We start from the raw sequence: 18,965 nt of genomic DNA on the forward strand, positions 1-18,965 counted from the left end.
TGACCTACAAAGGTATCAGATTGCAGCCCAGATAGCTCATACTCGAGCTTGGACCATCTCGTCAGAGCGGCCCAACTGGACGGAGGCAGAACAATCTCGATTGCCCTTTCCCCTCCGTTTCTTGCTACACCTCCCTGCCCCATTGCGACGGACATGGCCATCTCTCCTGTCATCAACCAAACAAACGCTAAAGGCTTGGGATTGGGCGCGCAAATCTAGAGGTATCCCAAGAGACCTGAGCCCGCTCTCCCCAGTCTTCCATAACCCGGCTTTTTCGCCTGGGTCCTCTCCCTCGAACTTTAAAAACTGGATCACTGGAGGCCTTAGTACCCTAATTCAGCTATTCGAAAACTCTCAGCCGCTGACGTTTACCCAATGTAAGAGCACCTTTGGCTTGGCCGAGTCTGACAGATTCTCCTACATCCAAGTCAGACACTGGTGTTCGCAACCACAGACTAGCACGGCGGCCACTCGAGATTTGGATGCCCTCGAACTAACAGCCGTTGATCCCCCGAGCCGAGGGTCAATTTCCACGCTATGCAAACTAATGCAGCCGAATCTGCTCTCGACCAAAGCCACCTACATGTCGCAATGGGAAACAGAACTAGGACAGCCGATCCAAGACCAATCATGGTCCGACATCTGGGCACGTACCCAATCGTCTTCTTTCTGCGTGACCAACCGAGAATGCGCACATAAGCTACTGCTCAGGTGGTACTACCCTCCCCTGCGACTACACCGCTTTAATCAGTCTTTGAGCCCCCTATGCTGGCGCAGTTGTGGCATGGAGGGCTCCTATTTGCATATGTGGTGGTCATGCCCGGTGGTGGCGAACATTTGGACCCAGTGTATTGCCACCATTGCAGACATCACTCAGATTATCTTGCCGCTAGAGCCTGAACCAATCCTACTAGGGACCCCAATCCCAGACATATACCCGAGGTCGGGCAGGCGAGCAACCCTCATAACGCAACTGCTACTGGCAGCAAAGATCACGGTTGCCCGAACCTGGAAGTCCCTGGAGGGCCCCCTATTGATCCTATGGTGGCTTAAGCTTTGGGACACATTCATTGCGGAAAAAATAATGGCTGCAAATAAAGGACTCCTTCACCGCTTCACAAACATTTGGTCGCCAGTGATAGAGTATGACCAGCGTTTCCCAGCCCTAACATACAAACCTCGCCTAGTGTCGAACGCCCAGAGGGCTATGGACAGAGACCTGGCACAATCATTGAAGGGACAGGACCCGGAGGAGGGACGGAGTGAGGGGGAAGGGCTCGGAGACTGAGGGGAAGATTTAGAAGACTGGAAATATAGTGAGCTAGATATGATTGTAAAGTAATGTTTTCCTGTTCGTTGCCTGAAAAATAAACAAGTTTAAAAAAAAAAAACTTCCATGTAGAGCAGAAAGCCTTAAAAGGAGTAGTGGCTAACGAGAAACAGTCACTCCAATCCATGTTGGGGTTGGAACAATGAAGAGTAGTGGTGGAGAGCCAGAGCCAGAATGGCTCACTCACTCAGGGCCCCCTCCCGGCGAGATAGTTACATGTTATCATTGGCTTCATACTTCACACTTGTGTTTAAGTAGGTGACTTGGATATATCCATTTCCTTTTTTCTGTGGCTTTGGATGAGGTTTTGCAGGTCAATTGGATTTTGGAAAGTGAACATATGGTCATTAAGAGTAACCTTAAGAAGTGCTGGGTAAATCATTCCATATCTTGCATTTAATTGTCTTAGAGCAGGTCTAAAAGTCAGTAATTGTCTCCTTCTTGCAGCAGTGGCATGGGATATATCTTGAGATATAAGATTTTGGAGCCTTCCCACATGAGCTGCCTCCTTTGCTTTGCTTTGTCCAAGATGAGTAGAACATTAGTGTAATCCAGTAAGGCAAAGATTAGAGTTCTGGGAGCATTACACACTGAATCTGTGGGTCGTACCCTGTGAGCTCTCTGAATATTGAACTGTATGGACATCGGAAGCTCCAGTAGGGTAGGAAGCATATAGTATAGGAATTAAATGGGGCTATCCATTTCAATGTTTTCTGGAAGGCCCACAATCCATAAATGATTCCTCCTGTTCCTGTTTTCAAGATTTTCTGTTTGTTTTGGTAGAAACAGTATTTTCGAGTAAGGCCACTCTACCTGTTACGTCCTTAGCGTCGCTCACTCTTCTCTCTAGTTCATTTATTCTCGGTTCAATAGTGGACCATTTATCATCTATCATTTGCAATTTTGCAGTTGCGGCCTCCATCAAGGGCTCTTATCTCAGACAATATAGTTTGCATGACCGGGTCCTGCATGTCACCTTTATGGGTGGGAGAGTCACCTTTCTGCCTTTTAGGGGCATAGCTGGCCGAAATTAAGGGCACTTCCTTGGGCTGCACTTTTTTTGATGCCATACTGGGTTAAAATGGTGGCAGTAAATCCACACAATGATTTTGGCCAAAAGCTCAGTTAATAACTAAGAGATTCCATAAATGATGTGCCTTTTTATAGGAATATACACTTAATATATGCCAGCAGCCATATAGCAAATTATAATAAGCCAAACCTGCTTGTATTATCCATTTCCATTTAATAAAAAAGGCAACTGTGTGCCAAAAGTATGTAAAATGCACCTTTTTCTTGTTAAATATGCTAGATTCCTAGTAGCGTGACTTTGTTGTGGAAGCAATGTGCTTCTGTGCCGTAAGCAGTGCAAACTCTGTTGCGTCAGCTGACCAGCTGACAGGAAACGTTGGTCTCTTCAGTAGGCGACCCTGCTGCTGCAGGCCATGTCGCTGGTTACTTTCACTTTCTCACAGCTCCACTCACGAGATGGACGTTGCTTCTATGAGCCGGCGCCACCATTAATAAGAAGGTAGGAATTCAGGAACGCTATTTATAAGGCATATATGCGTTCTTTAGGAAGCTTTCATATTGAAACGTTTATTCGTCGGAGAGGGATCCCAGAGCTAAGCGGCCATTCAAGTCGGCACTTGGCCTCGCCCCCAGTTTTGTGTTCATTTAAATGGATATGTGTACCAATTTTACATACAAATGATGACACTAGAAAACGAACTGACCGTGCTGCATTTTAACTCAAATATGACAATGAGGCCCAGAAAAGGAAACAATACATTTCAAACAAGTAGTTGTGGAAATTCTTTGAGACAGCGTACACTGAGCAACATCATCACTCATTTTTTAGAAGGTAGAGCACTGAGATTAAATGGGTTGCCCAGTATTGCACACTTTAGTTAAGTTCTGAATCTGGGATTTGAGCTCTGTCTGCTATTTAGGCACTTGATCGCATTGTTTTGCAACCCGTGTTGCAAAACAGGACACAATTATTTGGGTTTCCCATCTCCTGGATCAAAGAAAAACATTTTTGGGGAACAGATTTTCCAATGTGGGCCTCCACTATCTGGAGTGATCTTCTTGGTATCTTCTGGCTATGAATCAGCCTTGCATAGAGGACCACACAAAACACCTCCTTCCAGACCCTTGCTATTTGTGTCTTTACAAAGGCAACCCTGTGCATAGTTCTACGTAAACACTATCATTCATTCAAGTCAGTTACTTTGTGTGGTCTATAATCTGTTAGCATTAACGCAGGGCTTTGCAGTCATGTGATTATGTCCTGTAGCCCAATAATATTAATCATTTAATGATATACAGTGACCATTTATTTAGCACATACCATACGTGTATTTGTCTGTCTGTGCTATGCATATCAAGTTCTGTAAGCTTAACTAACTGATGACTAACCTTATCTAAGCCAACCAGAATTCTCAGTTTTCAGTAAATAAGTACTGGTATTGACTGTATCCCAAACATTCTGACTTTAGAAGCATTTCCCTGCATTGAAGAATCTGCTATGCAATTACCAGCATGGTTTCACCCGCTCTGAGAATCTTTTTTTAACTGTACCTTCACCGTGAGACAATGTCCAATTTAGCACAGCAAAGTGAAAGCTAAAACATTTAAAACTGGTTTCACTTTTTAATTTACTCACAGATTTTGTCAGTTTACTTAGCTCACTATTAAACTGTACTTGACTTCACCAGCACAACTCAAAAGTATATTTTGTTATTATCACTATGTGCTAATAACCTCATAGAACCTGGGATGGGTCATTAGTGTTTGAGATAAGGACCATTCCCCAACACATGGGGCCTCATTCCGAGTACGGCGCTAACCAATGGCGCTATTAACGCCTTGGTTGACGCCGTACCCGGACCGGCAGCGCCTTGGTGGTTGGCGGAATTACCGCCCCATTCCAAGGTTGGCGGGGCGGTAATTCCCCAATCCCCATTTACCCTTCCCCATTCCCATTCTTGCCCCATAGGGCATAATGGGAGTGGGGAAGGCGTCAATTACGCCACCGTAAATTACGGTGGCGTAATTAACATCAAGGTCCCTTAGCGCCATGGTATTTAACGCCTGCTAAAAGCAGGTGTTAAAAGCACCATGGCGCTAAGGGAACTCGGAGTATGGCGGTAAGGGATTACCGCCACCGCTCTCGTTAGCGGTGGCCGCTATCCCTTACCGCCATACTCGGAATGAGGCCCATGATCTTTTGCTTTGCCTCATGATATAAGCTGGAGGCTCGGGGACATCATTGACCAATTAATTGGGCTAGGACAATTTTCCTAAAAGGAATACCTCCTTAACAAAAAAATGTCAATCACTCTAGAAGACCGCTGGGTACGTGTTGTGTCTGGGAGTGAACTCCCCACAAGAATGTTACCTACACTAAAGTAGACCTTATTGTGGAAGACTTCATTAAGTCCTTCATCTTTTTACAGTTGTATGGCAGGGCAAAAGTTACCATTTGACTAGAGGAACTAGGAAGTAGGTAAGCACACTGGCATACCTTTTTTTTTCCTGGGAGAAGTATCCAATATAAGAAGATTCAATTCAACACTACAGCTAAGTCAATGCCTAGTCTGGGATACTGAATGGAAACCCTTATTGATATATCTTTATGTCCAGTTCATGAGTTCTGGATGACTACCCCTATATAACACCCCTCTCTTAGAATCCCCCTGACCCCACTGAGCCAAGAAGTAGTTCTGTTTTGCAAGTTTAAAAGTTTTATTTGAGAAATAAGACAAAATATAGATACCACGCTTTTATAATAAATTAATAATCGATATCGCCCTTATAAATATAATGTTAATCAACAATGGGTAATCTGACACTAGCACACTTCTTTATAATCAATGAGGAGTTAGTATAGGATGGATCAAGTAGCAAAAATACTTTTATGATTTCAAGGGAAAAGCAATGAGGAATAAAAGGCAGTACAGAAATACTTGAGATGATTTTAGCAAAAGATAATATAATCACTTTTTCTCTGGCAATTCACCCCCCTCCCCTATGCAATGTAAGACATGGAAGTAGATGGAAAGAGGAGCACACAGTTCTCAGGAATGCAATCAAATACAATACGAAATTCAGTTCCCCCCCAGCAAGCTTAGAGAAAACCGGTATGAGTTTTTAAAACACAGGCCCAAGTGCTTTGAATGTGGTGGCAATGAAGTGAGAAATATGCTGAAAATGCTTTTAATTCCCTTTAGGAGGTTCAGGGTAAGTGAGAGATACTTGGGATGAGTTCAGGCTCACTTTAGCAATGATTCAGAGATGGTGATTAAGAGGCAAACAAATTTTTAGCAAGTAAAGAAATGACTGCTGATGGTTACACGTGGCTGGATTTTTAACCAAATCGCAAATTGCGGTAAAATTCGCGAGTGTGTGAATCGTGATTGCGGAAAAAGCATAAGGAGTAGGAACTCGGCTCTAGGCTTGTTGGAAATCTGAGATTCTAAGCTTTCAGAGGTAAGTTAAACCAAGTTCGTAGCCCAAACTGTTCCAGAGATATGAACGATTTTGTAAAGGTCGTTTTTCGGATTTAAAGTAAACTCAAAATGACAGGAGACAGCTTGCAGCTGCAGAATTGACAAGTGACAGTGGTGCAGCTTTACAAAATGACAAGTGACAACTTCTAGGAGGCAGTTCTGGTTAGGTTAAAATAGTTTGGACTAGATTATTTGAAACTAAGAGCTTATTTCTGTCACAATCTGACCTAAGTACTCACAATATATTTTGGAAGGACTGGACCTCGTCACGGATCTGGTCAGGTTTTGGACTGGACTCCGGTTCTGGTCTCGGCACTTCACAGTGATCTGGGTCAGCTCTCTGGTTCTGCTCACAGCGGTCTGGGTCATTCTGGATCTCTGGTCTGGTCTGTCCGGATACAGTGGTCTCTGCACGGCTCCTGGATCTCTGCACTGGCCCTGGCAAAAGTTCTTGGCAAGGGATTCAAGCAGCTCGCCCGGCTGTGAGTAGCTTGCAATGATTTGAGGCCTGCTGCAGAGAACTCAGCTTGTGGTTTTAGGCCTCTGATTTAGGTTCTAAAGTATAAGTTCTATGTTCTGGAGTATGTAGCTGGAGTCAGTCTGGAACTGGTATCTTCTGGATGTTGTGTGGTCCGGCAAAACGCTCCGCAGCAACTGGATTTGAATGTCTCTACCTGTCCCAGCAGTCTCTTTTTATGTGTTTTGAAAATGGGTGTGTGCCTGGGCCTAACTAAGCCTGCCCCTCTCTACTTGTCATTGGCCCAATTCTCCCCTCTCCCATGATTCGGGGAAGGAAATGTGAGTCAGAGTGATGCTGTAGGTTTTATGGGTCAGAGGATCCTCCCCTGGTCAGTTTACCCACAAATCTATATTTGCTTCAAATACATCCTTCCCAGATATACAATTTGTTGAAATTACATGTGCACATTATATATTCCTTATGGTCCATGCTTGTCCGCCTCTGATCTTCCTGGGGGCTTGCATTCAAAAATGACAACATTTTGCGCTTTTTAACTGGTTTTGCAATATCGGACATTTACCCAAATTTACACACATGTCGCAAGGAGTATGGACATGAATTGATGAAGTGTCAGATTTTTAACATGCAGACATTTGGAGTGAGACCCTATTTTCCGCTAGCAACCCCCAGAATACACCACAGGGTCCTAACGCATCTCAAAATGTTCACAGAAAAATCACAGAAATAATGATATTACTTATATGATTCTGACAAGTCCGCACTATGAGTTATCTACCTTTTTGAAATTATGCTCTGACCCAGATGGGTGTGGTTTAGGTTCCAAAGCACATGGGGGAAGCTTCTACCTGTCCCCGCCTCCAGCTCGGGTGGCTCCCAGAGGCACTTCTCCTCCCACTTCTCCCAAGAGGAAGCCACTTTTACGACGCCCCAATATAACATTTGCCTGTGTCCAGGACAGGCCTTTGTTCACCTCCCTGCAGTCCCCAGCTGCTCCACCCATAATCTAATCAGAGAGGTGACAACTCCTTTTGGCAAGGGGAAGAGTGGCTGAGCAGGTTTTAACTCCTGTGGGGGTAGATGTCAGGCAGAATTCAGTTTCATTAAGCCAGGTTCCAGCTAAAATGTCACTTTTTGTTCCCCAGTTTAAGTCAATACAATTTTTACATATGCAGCTAGAATGCTGATTCTAAGGTCAAAACTATGACATCTTAACAGTTACAAACTATGTGACACTCAAAAGTAGGTCACTCAGTTAATTTAAACATTTCGATTTTGGTGGTTTTAATCCAGTTTCAGTTAGGCTGCTGACATGCATAGCTCAGCCAGTTTTGTTATGAACATTGTTTTGGGCTCTTCATCTTCCCAGATTTTGTAGGCACACATACTTCATTCTGCCAGATGTCCGCTGGAGTTCAGTGAGATTTTTGGATGTGTTGCAATGTTTGAAAATAGGCATTTTGAGCTGGCATTCAGAGAAACCAAAGGTAATTTGAAAGCGTTTTTGAGCTAACAGGCGCTGCTGTTTTACCTTTTGCACCCATTCCACTCATGGCACCCTGGCCCATCATGCTCGCACTGGTGGGTGGCAAGTTAGCCAGCCATTTTGGTGTACGCACAAACTGCGTGGTTCTCCTGGATTCTGGCGCACATGTGGCCTTTTTGGCCATCTTGGATTTTCTAAGCCCACAGCACCAAATGTTGCAGCATGATAGCTCAAACGTGGGTCAGGACACCCAACAAGGCCCCCCCACGTGACTGTACTTTGAATTTGAGTCGATGGGGAGTCGGGTGCACAGAAGGTTTTGACCCACGCACTGGTATGTCCGCATAATCTTCTTCCAATTCTGCAAATGGCACAGTTCAGCATCTTTTCCTCCATCCGGTACTGATCGATCGGTTCTCCTCGCCGGTCCTGATGGGAATATTGGCCAATTGGGCCTTGGGTCTCTGCTCCCGGTCTCCGGATCATCCTCCTTGGCCAGTCTCCAGGTTTTCTTTCTCCTAGGACGACAAAGGAAAAGTGGCAATACCTATTCATGGACATTTCTCCCCCACCATTGATACAGTGGGGTGGCATATATATTTTAGAACTCAACAGATATGAACATGCACATTTTTTTTAAATTAAGCGACAGGAACACATAAACTTGAGAAACACAGAATTTGATAGGCTATATGTAGGATATTTTAGGGTTGGAATTGAATTACTCTGGAGCGGTACCCTCTGGGATTCCAGTGGATTCCTCCAGTTGTTGCAGAGTGTGCCTGGGATGGCAACACTTCAACTGGTTTATGTGGACCCACTTGTCTTCCCCCTCTGCCAAACCGCCTTTGGGGATGCCGATCTTATTGGCCCACAGGCGAGATCTTGTCTATAATCTCAAAGGGTCCCTTCCATGTAGGCAAAAATTTGCGCTGTCTTGCCTGGTTTCTTTGGAAGTTTTATAAATAGACCCGGTCCCCCACCTGATATTCCTTCCTGGAAGTTTTCAGGTCATAGTGGGTCTTCATACTCTTGGCTGATCTTTCTAGATTCCGCTGAGCATAGGCAAAAGCATGTTGAAGGTGTTTCCTTAAATTCTCCACATACTCATGAGTTGTGGAGGCATTTATCAACGTTTGCTCTTGGGTTCTGTAGAGCAAATGCTGAGGAAGCACCATCTTGCGTCCAGTCATCAACTCAAATGGTGACATTTTGGTTGCAGATGAAGGGGTAGATCTGATGGCCATTAGGACCAGAGGTAACCGGATATCCCAACTTGGCCCAGAATCTGCCACAAACTTCTTTAATATGCTCACAATGGTTCGGTTGTATCTCTCCACTGCTCCAGAAGAAGCTGGCCTGTAAGCAATGTGTAGCTTCCTTTTAACCCCCAGTATCTCCCACATCTGTGTCATTACTTCACTGGTGAAGTGGCTACCTCTGTCTGACTCAATCCTTTGAGGTAGACCAAAATGGGAAAAGATGTGGTTAATCATCAGGGCAGCTGCAGTTTCTGCCTTGCAATTTAGGGCTGGGAGACATTCCACCCACTTGGTAAACAAGCATGTAACAGTCAACATGTACTTGTTTCCTCTAGATAAGCAAATCACAGGGCCTACAAAGTCGATTTGCAAATCTGACCATGGCAGTGTCATCCCCCTCTTTTGGAGAGGCGCACAGTGTGTGAGGGATGATGGCTGAAATTGTGCACACACAAGACACCCCTTCAAGTATTGGTCGAGGTCCTGCCCCATGTGTGGCCAGTATGCAACCTCTCTTAAGATTTCCAGTGTTGTGTGAAACCCCCTATGACCGGCGGTGGCCGCATCATGGGCGTGACTTAACATCAGGCTTCGGAATGAGGTAGGAACCACCCACTGATCGTGGCCAGCTTTGGATTTCCTTACCAGCAAACTGTCTTGGATTCGGAACATTTTTGGACATTTCATCCACACTCTTAGGTCCTCTTTCCCAATGTAATCGGTATCCGTCAGGGGAAAGTTCTCAGGGTCCTCAAGGTGTTGGTAAAACTTACCAATAATTGCATCCCCCTTCTGAGCTGTAATCAAATCAGCATCAGGGGTCTCCTTGCTCCATTGGGCAGTTGAAAGATCAAAAGATCATTGTGAGCATTTGTCTGGGACCTAGTGATAGCAGTGACCTGGATTTCCCCCAACAGGGACTCTATTTCTATTAGATCCCCTTGGATGGCCCTGGTTTTGGCCAGCTGATCAGCTAAGTCATTTCCAGTTTTGTCTGGTCCCTCTACTTTGGAATGACCCTTGATCTTCTTCCAGTAGATGGTCATCCCATTCGAGGTGACCAGATCATCAATGTTTTGGATTAACTTCCCATGTTTCAGGGGTTTGTTATTAGCGCATAACATGCCTCTGGTTTTCCAGTTGACCAGGTGCTCCACGAACCCGTTCCGTACATAATCCAAATCTGTGATTATGACCAGTTCGTGGAGTTGATGCTGGACAGCAGTGAGGATGGCCTGATGCACAGCCATCAATTCTGCCACCTGACTACTTCGGGGACCAATTTTGTATCCAGCGGAGGGTTCTGGGAACTCCTTCACCCATGCATTCCCTACGCCAGCCACCAGTTCTTTCTCCCTGTTGTTGTCAACATGGTACGAGCATCCATCCACATAGACAGTGGGCATTCCCTCACACTTGTCTTCTTCAAAGACTTTGTGTGGGGAATTCAGGTATGCCTCCATGTTGTCCTTGATTTTTAGACTTTCGTCCTCGAGACAGCTTTCTCCGGCACAATCATGCAAGTCAGCCAGACCTTGCGCGAGGGGACTCTTCTTGTTTTGGCCATATCTGACCTCCACAGGAAAGCCTTGCATTGACAGAATCCAGGAAGTAATTCGGGAATTACTCACATTTCCGGCCCGGATTCTGTCACTTTGGAGATATTGCAGAGGCTGTTGTGGAGTCTCCACTATGATGTGTTCCCCCTGGATAAACGGGCGGTAATTCTTCAATGCCCACACCGTTGCCAGGAGTGCCTTCTCACAATCGTTGAATTTTTCCTCCACAGAGGATAAAGTTTTGCTCGATAGGAGATTACTTTATTGACCTTGTCATGCTTTTGGTATAATACTGCTGTCAAGCACGTATTAGAGAACCCCGTCTCCAGGAAGAACTCCTTGTTTCTGACAGGGTAAGCTAGGCAAGGCGCTTGTGAGAGGCTTCTTTTGAGTTGTCTTACCGCCTCGGATTGTTCTGGACCCCATTCCCATTTGACCCCCCCTTCAAGAGATGAATCAGGGGTCTAGTGATCTCTGCGTAGCCTTCAATGAACTTTCTGCTGTAATTAGTCAGTCCCAGGAGGCTCCTTAGTTCCCGCAGAGTTGTGGGGTCTTTCAGCTTTTGAAGTGCTTCCACTTTCTTTTCTTGGGGACAGAAGCCCTGAGGAGTAATCTCATGCCCCAAGAAATTAACACAGGTTCTACACCACTGTGCTTTCTGAAAGGACAGTTTTGCTCCGGCTGCCCTCAACTGTGTCAGAACATAACAGATCTCCGCTATGTGTTTCTCCACAGATGAACATTTGATGAGGACATCATCTACATAAGCCAGGTTATCCCTCGCACCCAGGTCGGGCATGGCCTTATGTAGGAAAATGTTGAATTAATTGCCGGAGTTGAGGTATCCGAAGGGAGTCCGGGTCCATGTGTACTGCTGGCCCCCAAAGGTAAAAGCCAGTTTGTATTGGTCCTCCCTACTGACAGGCACGGTCCAGTATCCATTGGTCAGGTCTATTGCTGTGAATACCTGTGACCCCTGAATCTGGGCCAGCCCTTGGTCAATGTAGGGCAGAGGCCATCGGGAAGTATGGACCCGTTTGTTGAGCTCCCTAAGGTCGGCGCAGAGTCTCCACTGGCCGTTTGGCTTCAATATTCCCAGCACCGGATTATTGAAGGTGCTGTGTACTGGATGTATTATTCCCGGGGACTCAAGGTTCTTAATTATTTCAGTAAGGGACTTCATGGAGACGAGAGGCAAACGATATTGCTTCACAAACACTGGAGTCATTACAGGGTCCCTGGGAATTGTTGTTGTGTGGATGTCGGTGCAGCCACAGTCATATGAGTCTACCGCAAAGAGATCTTGGAAATCCAAGAAAACTTGTTTCAACTGTGCTTTTGTTCCAGAGTCACACAGGCATCAGCTAGGTTGACTCTCTCTTCCACCATCTGCCTGAAGCCTGGAAAGACTTCTGGTTTGGCTATCTCAGCGGCCTCCTCCAGCTGGGTGGAGAAGTCCCTGGTCAGAGTGCTGATTTGGACTGGAGGCCTCAGGTGGGAAAGGCAACCCTCATGGACCTGGAAAATCATCTCATCCCTCCTGAAGTCACAAGTCACATCTTCCTTACCATAGGGGCAGGAAGTGTACACCAGGAAGTTCCCCCCATGCCGGGTAAAAATCCTGTCTGGTGTTATATTGTCATCACTGTCACTGTCAAAACAGTCCTTGGGGATTGGTCCTAACAGTTCATTTCCTAAATCGATGGAAAAATGTTGGTCATCAACCGCCATTCCAATAATGGTGCCTGCGGCTAGAGTAATACTCTTTAAGTCGCTGTTATCCACCTCTATTAGAATGGTGTCATGTTCTATGTTGACTAATGGAGTTGGGTTTACCCCCAACCCTTGCTGTTGGAGAGAAGCGTTTAGATGTATGTAAGCATCAGGGTTTTTCAAATGTTGTCCTCTTTTAACTTTCACTTCCAGGGAGAATTGTCGCGTCCTTTCTGGGATGGTGACTTCCTCTTTAATCTGAATTTCATCTGCATAAGATAGCAATTGAGCTGACCTAAATGCTTTTTCTGGATCATCAAAGCCCATGGGATTATCCGCTAATCGGGACCAAGTTTTGAAGTTTATTAGGTCCAAACTAATGGCAAAGCGATTGAGAATGTCACTGCCTAAGTAAAAGGCGGCAGTGACGTCTCGCACGACCCAACAATTATGGACTATGCTCTTGTTGCCAATGGAGATTTTGAGCATATACCTGCTTGGCAGGAGCTGTTTGGAATTAGGTGCTTCCAGGTCCATTTCCCATTTGTCTATCAGTTTGAATGTGGGAATGGCTGGATCTTTTGGGAGTTGGCGGAACATGGCTTCGCTGACGAAGCTCTTACCGTTGTTCACGCACACTCGAGCGAGAACAGAGTCCTTCCCATCATTTAACTGAACAGGGATGAACAACTGCTCTCCAATTTGCTGAATATCAGCCAGGCTCTGAGCTGATTTCACATCTTTCTGGACTATAGGAGTGGGAGTTTCTGATTGTGGATTAGTAAAGAATTTCAGGGTGTTTCCTTCCAGTGTGGAATACCACCTTAAACTGGAAGGAAGGTTGATTTTCATAAATAGAGAGGGCCCCCAATCACCAGTCTGTTGTCCTACTGCTATTACTGTCACGTCTGGAGTTTGGTTGTTCTGGAAGTGAAATTCTACTTGGCAGATTTTTGTTCAACCATGTGGCAGGTGCCGTTTAAACTAACATGGTTGACACTCTGTTTTAATTTTATTGGTCGGCTAGTCTGGGTCCAGAGGACCTTGTTTACACAATCTATTAGGGGTGACAACCTTCTCAGGAGGTCATTCCCTAGTAAACAAGGGGTGCCCTCTGGAGTCACTACTATGACCGGGTGTTTCACCTTGTGTCGCCCAATTTTAATGTCCAAGTCTGCAGTCCCCTCAACGGGAATCTCCTTCCCGTCAAAGTTCTGCAGTTGTCCAGGAAGGTGAGAGGAATACGGTAATTCTCCCCCCTTCCTGCATTTAGTTCCTCAAAGGCCCTTTTGGACAGAAGGGTAGGTTGGGATCCAGTGTCCACCAGTGCCGAAATTGTACCCTGCCCCTGTACTTGTACCGGGGCATAGTATCTTCCCTCCTTCTCCTCAAGGGGGCACAGATAATGCACATTTTTGGACAACTGGTGGGCTAATTTTCTGGTTTTGGACATTGCTAGCGAAGAGATTTGGGCAGAATTCTGTGGAGAGCCTTGGGAATCTGAAAGAAAAAGTTGGCAACTGGAGATCAGAGCCATTGTGGGTTCCCCTGGTTCCGGTTCTGGGCTGCCCCCCCTTTTTGGAGGCAGTCATCAGGATGGGTTTGAACCAGGGGATTTCGGTATTGTGGGTTCTGGGATGAGATGATGGGCGGCGGTAGCTCAGTCTCCATATCTCCCCAGTCTGAATTGGCATCCCTTGGGACCCATTTTTCCTTGGGAGGAGTTCCCCCATCTCTAAAGGAGAAGATCCTTTCCCCAGGATCCTCTGAGGATCCCTCTCCCTCAAATTGAAAGACCCGTACCTCCTCCACAAAGTGGGTCTGTTTGAGTCCTTTGTTTCTCCTACCCCCCTCTGCTCCTTGGGAGGCAGGCTTTCAGGGGTAGGAGATTTTGTTTTCGGTTCCTGGTTTTCCAGGGGCTGTTTACAAGTTGGGAAGGAAGCTTCCTCCAAGGCTTTACACCCCCCTTCCCCTTGTGCCTCCTCCCTGGGAACCGGTGTGTTATCGGGGTGCTGCCCCCGTCATTGTTCTGGAGCACCAGGTCCAGAGTTTGGGGCATTCTGCGGTGGCATGCTCATCTGAGGGTTCTGTTGAGCCCTCAGTATGTGACCCAGATCTCGTGCCATATTTTGGACCTGGCGCTCAAGTTGTGAAACCCGCTCAGGCTGATACGGGGTTCTATTTTCTCCCCTGGGCTGATCCCGGGAAGGGTAGCTATCCCTTCTCTGGTAGTACCCCTGGTTGGGAAGATTTTGGTACCCCTCCACCCTTGGCCTCCCCTCTCCCGGATTAGGTTGTCTGGGCTCAGGGAATTGGGGAAAGAAGGATGGATGATTTTGGGGCTGGAAATTGGGTGGATACCTGGGGAAAAAGTTCTGCCCAGGATTTAGAGAATTTCTGCCCTCCTGTGGGAAGTTCGGAGGGAAGTTCCCTGGGTTAGGTGCTTGGCTGGATCCCCCCCCCTTGGGCTGGAGGAGTCCACACATAACCCAGGATTGGTCGGTTTCCCTTGTAGCGGGGACTTACATAGTCAGGGGAGCGGGGGACCCCATTTGTGGGACTACCTCCTCGACTCCCTGTCTGTGACTGGCCCGAGGGCCTTCTGGGCTGTGAATTATTTGGTGCAGGCAGGTTTTTAGGCCCCCCATCTCCAAATTTAAAATGGGGGCAACCTTTACCTCTGCCACCTTGGCAGCAGCCGGGGTGCTGTTGGTTTTGGGGTTTTTCGGCGCGTTATTTTTATTTTCGATAGGCTTCTGCACCTCATAGATCCGGGTAGCCTGTTCAATGACCCAGTCTAAAGATCTTTTCTCATGAAAATCTCTCACGAGCTGGGTCATTATGTATTTGGGTAAGGCATGGAAAAACGTATTGATAAATTCTCTGCTATCCGTGCGCACCCTTCTGGTGGTCTGCGCAAAAGCACGTTTTAATTCTTGCACAAACTCTTGTGGGGCCTGGTCCTCCCCACATTGCAAATTGTAGGCTGCCTTGCGAGCCTCTTGAGGATTTCTGTGAACAGAAAAATGTTTCAAGATGGCCGCCTTATAGGTGGACCATCTTAAATGATTTTGGTCCTCCAGCCCCGCAAAGAAACTGGAGTATTCTGGGGAGAATGTCCATTTGACGTACTGGATGCAGCTACTGCTGTCCTTCAAATGGAAAGTCTCCATCATTTGCTCATAGAGCTCCAAACGGAATACTTGGCGTTCTTATGATAAGGCGTGATGACACTCCTTATTGCCTTAATTTGCTTCAATGGGTCCTTAAGCAAGGCCCTTTTTGCCTTATTGGCCTTTTTGGTTCGGGTAACCCTGGTCCATTCAACCTCTGACTCAGAGGCACTGCTCCCAGAGGTTCCTGTCTGATCTTCCAGGTTTTCCCGGATTCTGCGAGCCTGGGAATGGCTGGCAGAATGTGGGGACCTGGTCTCCTGTGTCCTGCGCCGTTCAGAGGAGTCTTCAGATTCCTCCTTGCTGCCAGGATTTGATGGGTACCCCCCCACTGACCTAACTGGGCAGACGTTTTCAGGATGCCCTTAATGGGCCTACTCTCCTGGGGTTCCCCACTAAATTGCACTGTGCTTGGGTGCCCATACACGGATGCCCGCCCATCCATTCCTGGGAGGTACTGGCCTATGAGCCCCATACTTCTAGCTGGATAGTAATCTGCCATCCCCGTGGCCCTGGGCCCTGGGCTCATGTGCGCGAGGGGACATGGGGGTGGCAGAGTCCAGGGACTGGGAGAGATGAAGGCCTCTTGTACTAGGGCTCCTGAGGTTATGCTCAGGAGTTTCTCTTTCCCAGCGAACCTCATCTCTATCCGCCCCTGCTTCCTGTTGCAATGCAAAGGGGAGTGTTCTATGTGGCTGACCCTCTGCTGGATTGTGGTGCAGTAACTCTACTACCTCTACCTTTTGAGAGGAGGAGCTTCGTGATAAAACCATCACCTCCACGCGGAGCGTAGCGGAGTGTTTGGGAGTGTTCTATGTGGCTGACCCTCTGCTCGATTGTGGTGCAGTAACTCTACTACCTCTACCTTTTGAGAGGAGGAGCTTCGTGATAAAACCATCACCTCCACGCGGAGCGTAGCGGAGTGTTTGGGAGTGTTCTATGTGGCTGACCCTCTGCTGGATTGTGGTGCAGTAACTCTACTACCTCTACCTTTTGAGAGGAGGAGCTTCGTGATAAAACCATCACCTCCACGCGGAGCGTAGCGGAGTGTTTGGGAGTGTTCTATGTGGCTGACCCTCTGCTGGATTGTGGTGCAGTAACTCTACTACCTCTACCTTTTGAGAGGAGGAGCTTCGTGATAAAACCATCACCTCCACGCGGAGCGTAGCGGAGTGTTTGGGAGTGTTCGGGAGTGTTCGGGAGAGTTCAGTGTATTCCGTACTCTTGAACTTTTGCAGTAATGGACTCGAAACACACACCCGGCATTAACCTCCGGACCCCCGTTTCCAGAGCACGGTTACGGAGGCTTCATTCCGCCCCCGCTCAATCAGACTGCCATACACTCAGTCGCGAAATATTATCTGCAGCAACGGATCAACGCGACGATGCGACGGATTCCGGAGACTCCATCGTTCAAACGGTACGTGAATATGCTGAAGGCGGGGATGGGGCAGCTCCTAGTTTAGAGGTCTTGATTAACACTAACATTCAAAATGTGTACGAATGTGTTAGCGATCTGTCTTCACCACGGAAAGTTGGCTCCTCGAAGGGGTATGATGACATTCAGCTTGGATCTTGCAGAGGATGTCATTTGTCCGTCTTGCACTCCCCTAAAGCGATTAATAAAGCACCCCTAATTTCCCCCCCCTTTCTCACTGTACCCTCGTCCGTGTCCCCTGTAAGGGCTGTTGCTTGCGAGCCGGCTGGTCCTACGCTTGCTCCGCCCACTGCTACGGCTCTAGTGCTATCGCTATTGTCGGCTAGCTGTCGTGCGCAGTCCTGGGGAGGACTCGGTGATCCCGGCAAGTGCCGATGCGCGTGTGCATCAGAAGAGCCACGAACCAGCATGACGATGTCGTCTGTTGGGAAAGTTGAAGGAGCGGGTGCGGACAGCCTACCGCAACACCCTGGTGAGGCCATGAACTCCCTGAACGACAAGCTAGATGACACCCACTATGAGCATTTATGGAACGTAAATACTGCAATCACTGCGCAAACGACTTTGTGCACACATCTCGCCCCTTCTGTCATCCTCGATCGGGCGATTGCCAGTAATGACATTAATTACCTATACAAGCTGCTGTCTAAGCCACTCACAGCTCCCCCTCCCTCACTCAGAGTGCTAGCCTGGAGAGTCATCCAGAAAAGCAACGAAGAAAAGAAAATCTTTAATCTAGAGATAAGCAAAAAGGCTAACCAATCTCTGCGAGATAATAGCCCAAGTCAAGTGAACCCGAATCAAGCTAGTGGTGTCTCTGATCCTTGCTCTGAAAATGCTGGCTTAACGAGCTTATCGAGGATCTTTCGAACTGAAAATCCCACATACAATAGCTGGAATCCTGAGCGCGATCCTCTTATAGTGGAACCAGATCATCTGTCCAAGGAGTCTGTGCTTATAGAGCATAACCCCCAAGGCGAAAAACGGCAAGAAAGGCGAAATTCGCTATTCCTGGCTGACAAGCTACTCAAAGACCTCAAAACTCTAAATGCAAAAATGACTCCTTCACCATCCATGAGGACTGAAAAACAAATAAATGGACACACCGAAAAAACAAAAAACTCTGTATGTCAGATAGACAGTGGCATTGTAAGTTGTGATAACCTAGAAGAGATAAGAGCAGTCCCTCGAAGCTTGCAACAAAATACTTATCGCCCTAATAAAAGGCAAAGAGTAATGTCAAGCGTAGCACCTATCCCGTGCTCACAGAAGCGATCAAAAGCAGGTGATTACACACAAAGGAAACAATGCTCCACACAAAGTAGAGTCATTCAGCACAAAACACAAGGAAACCTGAAACCGATCTTAACACCATCTGACTCAAGTGACTCAAGCGATGATTCCTCTTCCGACTCAGAGTATAAAAGCCCAATAAAAGGCCCTTATAAACGGAGATTCCCAACTCATAACAAAAATAGACTAAAGAGCCCAAATGAAAGAAGTGACCTACAAACTGAATGTTTTGATCTAGTCGAACAAGTGATAAATCAGCTGAGACCTAACATCATCTCTGCACTAACAATTACAGTTGCTCCACTAATAAAACTCTACGAGCATCTGAGTGAAAGTCTGAAAGATCAAATCTCGCTCCTGGGATCAGTAAACGCAAAATTAATAAATATGGATTTGGAGCAGAAACTAATGAAAAATCAAATAGTAAATAACACCAGTAACAACGAGGCCTTTGTTGAGCAAATAAAAGAGCAACTAAAAAATAGTGCTGATGATAAACGCCTCTTAGCGGAACTAGCAAGAGAGGCAATATTGATTCTAAAAAATCAACAAATGACAAACGAAGAAAATTGTGAGCTACGAGTCGTGGATGGACTCACTCCGTGTAACGTAAAAACAAGAAAGATCATTCAGCGCTCTCAAAACCATAAAACACAAATGAATCCAAGAGCGGAAATATCTCACGAAACTGATTCAATTCTAGTAGCAACAGTAAATAC

General features: G+C 46.6%; 1 long non-coding RNA gene across 1 annotated transcript in view; it reads left to right on the plus strand.

Moving 5' to 3' along the window:
- Positions 1–2,751: 2,751 nt before the first annotated feature.
- LOC138510236 (uncharacterized) overlaps positions 2,752–18,965 on the plus strand; it is a 175,388-nt gene continuing 159,174 nt past the window's right edge. The window contains exon 1 of the long non-coding RNA XR_011280348.1: positions 2,752–2,861. This is a non-coding gene — a long non-coding RNA (uncharacterized lncRNA). The remainder of the gene's footprint in view (positions 2,862–18,965) is intronic.

Source organism: Ambystoma mexicanum, chromosome 6p (genome assembly GCF_040938575.1).
Source record: "Ambystoma mexicanum isolate Mex_15411 chromosome 6p, UKY_AmexF1_1, whole genome shotgun sequence".
In the NCBI taxonomy this organism is placed as follows: domain Eukaryota; kingdom Metazoa; phylum Chordata; class Amphibia; order Caudata; family Ambystomatidae; genus Ambystoma; species Ambystoma mexicanum.